The sequence below is a fragment of the Oncorhynchus keta genome, chromosome 12 (assembly GCF_023373465.1).
Source record: "Oncorhynchus keta strain PuntledgeMale-10-30-2019 chromosome 12, Oket_V2, whole genome shotgun sequence".
NCBI classification, from domain to species: domain Eukaryota; kingdom Metazoa; phylum Chordata; class Actinopteri; order Salmoniformes; family Salmonidae; genus Oncorhynchus; species Oncorhynchus keta.
Genome location: NC_068432.1, coordinates 2,038,289 through 2,042,387, shown reverse-complemented (window position 1 = coordinate 2,042,387; position 4,099 = coordinate 2,038,289). Strand labels below are relative to the sequence as shown.

General features: G+C 42.2%; 1 long non-coding RNA gene across 3 annotated transcripts; it reads right to left on the bottom strand.

Moving 5' to 3' along the window:
• Positions 1–1,443: 1,443 nt before the first annotated feature.
• Positions 1,444–3,712, bottom strand: LOC118391645 (uncharacterized). 3 transcript variants are annotated; one of them, XR_008060701.1, is made up of 3 exons: positions 3,419–3,712; positions 2,980–3,165; positions 1,444–2,296 (listed from the first exon to the last, which is right to left on the bottom strand). It is a non-coding gene; the product is annotated as an uncharacterized LOC118391645 (long non-coding RNA). The 3 variants fall into 3 exon arrangements; XR_004827173.1 differs by having other exon boundaries at positions 1,444–2,272; XR_004827172.1 differs by having other exon boundaries at positions 1,444–2,272; positions 2,980–3,155.
• Positions 3,713–4,099: the final 387 nt, after the last annotated feature.

Genomic DNA, 4,099 nt, shown 5'->3' with positions numbered 1-4,099 from the left:
GGGGGATTTCAGGAAGCCATCTCCTGAAACACACTCAAATACACAATCTACAACACAGAAACTGGTGAACATAACAGATGCCCGCAGCTGCTTTCAAATCTTTGGGAATCTCAGACGACACGAAATAGAGGTTGAACAGGCTAGTAATAGGGGTGGCAACAATTTCGGCAGATCATTTTAGAAAGAAAGGGTCCAGATTGTCTAGCCCGGCTGATTTGTAGGGGTCCAGATTTTGCAGCTCTTTCAGAACATCAGCTGACATGATTTGGGAGAAGGAGAAATGGGAAAGGCTTGGGCGAGTTGCTGTGGGGGGTACAGTGCTGTTGACCGGGGAAGGGGTAGCCAGGTGGAAAGCATGACCAGCTGTAGAAAAATGCTTACTGAAATTCTCAATTATAGTGAATTTATCGGTGGTGACAGTGTTTCCTATCTTCAGTGCAGTGGGCAGCTGGGAGGAGGTGTTATTATTCTCCATGGACTTTACAGTGTCCCATAACTTTTTTGAGTTTGTGTTGCAGGAAGCACATTTCTGCTTGAAAAATCTAGCCTTGGCTTTTCTAACTGCCTGTGCATATTGGTTTCTAGCTTCCCTGAGAAGTTGCATATCACGGGGGCTGTTCGATGCTAATGCAGAACGCAATAGGCTGTTTTTGTGTTGGTTAAGGGCAGTCAGGTCTGGAGAGAACCAAGGGCTATATCTGTTCCTGGTTCTAAATTTCTTGAATGGGGCATGCTTATTTAAGATGGTGAGGAAGGCATTTTAAAAAAACAACCAGGCATCCTCTACTGACGGGATGAGATCAATATCCTTCCAGGATACCCCGGCCAGGTCGCTTAGAAAGGCCTGCTCGCTGAAGTGTTTCAGGGAGTGTTTGACAGTGATGAGTGTATGTCGTTTGACCGCTGACCCATTACGGATGCAGGCAATGAGGCAGTGATCGCTGAGATCTTGGTTGAAAACAGCAGAGGTATATTTAGAGGGCAAGTTGGTTAGGATGATATCTATGAGGGTGCCCGTGTTTACGGCTTTGGGGTGGTACCTGGTAGGTTCATTGATAATTTGTGTGAGATGGAGGGCATCAAGCTTAGATTGTAGGATGGCTGGGGTGTTAAGCATATTCCAGTTTAGGTCGCCTAGCAGCACAAGCTCCGAAGATAGATGGGGGGCAATCAGTTCACATATGGTGCCCAGAGCACAGCTGGGGGCAGAGGGTGGTCTATAGCAGGCGGCAACGGTGAGAGACTTGTTTTTAGAAAGGTGGATTTTTAAAAGTAGATGTTCAAATTGTTTGGGTACAGACCTGGATAGTAGGACAGAACTCTGCAGGCTATCTTTGCAGTAGATTGCAACACCCTTTAGTCGTTCTATCTTGTCTGAAAATGTAGTTAGGGATGAACATTTCAGAATTTTTGGTTTAATGGAGATCAACAAATAAATGTAAATACTTTCTACATTGAAATTTATTTTTTAGTCCACTGCTTAACATTGTGTGTGACTAGAGAAATCAATATTTAAAGAAATTGTAACGATTCTTTGTATAATAATAATAATATATGCCATTTAGCTGACGCTTTTATCCAAAGCGACTTACAGTCATGTGTGCATACATTCTACGTATGGGTGGTCCCGGGAATCGAACCCACTACCCTGGCGTTACAAGCGCCATGCTCTACCAACTGAGCCACAGAAGGACCCTCAGCCATGCTATAGTAGTTCACTAAACTACAGAGTATGTTGTCTATTGAAGTAGTTGTCTTTGGCTCTTTTGATATCAGATTCAGAATGAATAATAGCAAGGTTTGTGGTAGTTCGAAAGGGTTTGTTCCACCGTAGGTCAGGAGTGTTTCCAATTCACATGACCTGGCAAGAAATACCCCAGCCCTATAGTGATAGCACAGATGAAAGTGAAGCTATCTATAATATAATAATAACCTTTTGTTATAGCCCACGAATAGGACCCCAAGTTTTATCTTACAAGGCCATAAGATCAGGAAAAACTCCAGGTCCCAGAAAAGACGTACAAATTCTGCCACACAACTTTTGAAGCTGTTGTGCCACCTCTTATTTCATGTATGGATTATAGATTTCTCTGAAAAGCAGTTATCAAGAAATCACACATTAAAACATTTAAGTTAATCACAGTTTGAAGTGATCTCATCACTGAGCTGGAACGTGAGATCTTCCAGTATCACTGCTCGACTTCCTGAGGCCCTCCAGTGTTGTTGCATTTCACAGCACAACTCTTCCTCCTGGAGTCGTCCAACACCTTCCCTTTTGTAAGCAAATCAACAGATTCTGTAATTCATTAAACAATTCATTAGTATTAAAGACACTCCCTAAAATGAGTGGGGCTGCAGCAAAAATTAATTCAAATAATGGAACAGACTATTTGTGTAACCAAATGCATGGAGCATACTGACTTTCACTTAAAGTAGTTCATAATTGGGTCAGACTTAACATGGGATCTAGTTAACATATTGACAGTGAAACATGTTGGTGAATATTGCTAAAGATAAAACTGAGAAAACATGTCTTCAGTTAAATGGAAAATGTACCACATGCATGAACTTGCCAAGGGAAGGCAGATGTTTCATAATGGAAAAAAACATTGACTGAGCCAATTCTCAGAGACGGTTCTCCTCCCAAATATTTAGCTGCATTTTATTTAGCATCTTGTTGAAGACCAAGAACAAAAAACATGGTATATATATGTTTTTTAAATTTAACTAGGCAAGTCAGTTAAGAACAAATTCCTATTTACAATGACGGCTTAGGAACAGTGGATTAACTGCTTTGTTCAGGGGCAGAACAACAGATTTGTACCATGTCAGCTCGGGATTCAATCCAGCAACCTTTCAGTTACTGGCCTAAAGCTCTAACCACTGGGCTATCTGCCACCCCATATACAGTATATGCAAAAAAAGAAACCAAAACCAGCTTTAATCTCAAATATTGAGTGGACAAAACATTATGAATACCTTATATTGAGTTGCACCCCTTTTGCCCCCAGAACAGCCTCAATTCGTCAGGGCATGGACTCCACAAGGTGTCGAAAGTGTTCCACAGGGATGCTGGCCCATGTTGACTTCAATGCTTCCCACAGTTGTGTCAAGTTGGCTGAATGGCCTTTGGGTGGAGGACTATTCTTGATTACCTACAGGAAACTGTTCAGTGTGAAAAACCAAGCAGCGTTGCATTTCTTGACACACTCAAACCATTGCGCCTGGCACTTACTACAATACCCAGATCAAAGGCCGTTAAATAGTTTGTTTTGCCCATTCACCCTCTGAATGGCACACATACACATTCCATATCTCAATTGCCTCAAGGCTTAAAAGTTATTCTTTAACCGGTCTCCTCCTTTCATCTACACTGATTGAAGTGGATTTAACAAGTGACATTAATAAAGGATCATACCTTTCACTTGGTGAGTCTGTTATGGGAAGAGCAGGTGTTCCTAAAGTTTTGTACACTCAGTGTAAATGAGTACTCTGGTAAATTGGAATGACCCCTTATTTACTCCCCACAAACAGTTTCTTGAAAACTTTCGAGGCGAGACCTGGAATCAATTAGCATTTGTGTTTGCTTGAGTGGTGTAGTTTGCAATTCTGGGACTATACTATTTTAACCCAGATGCCACTAAACTAGTTCATATCAGAACAAATACCAATTTCCCCCAATCTGATAGTAGAGATGCTGTGTCCATGTCACGTCTACTCCCAGTACTAACCACCGGTCCTAGCAACCCATCATTAAGTACACCTGGCATCCCTCATTACCCACACCTGCGCCCCATCACGAGGCACACCTGGACTCCATCACTACCTTGATTACGTCCCCTTTATCTAGCACTCCCTGGTGTCACTATTCAGGCAGTATTGGTTATGTTTCCTTGTCAGATGGGGGTAGCTTGGTTTGTAGCATTATACCGTCATTATTAAACTACCTGCACCTGCTTGTCTCCCTGAGTCAATGTTACAGTCCAATGTTTGATGCCAACAGTAAGCCCCTCTATTTTCCTCTGTAAGTCCTGTAGAGGGCCATCGATGTCTTCAGTTGATTCTACCAAGGTAAATGTAATAGCCAATGACAACAGTG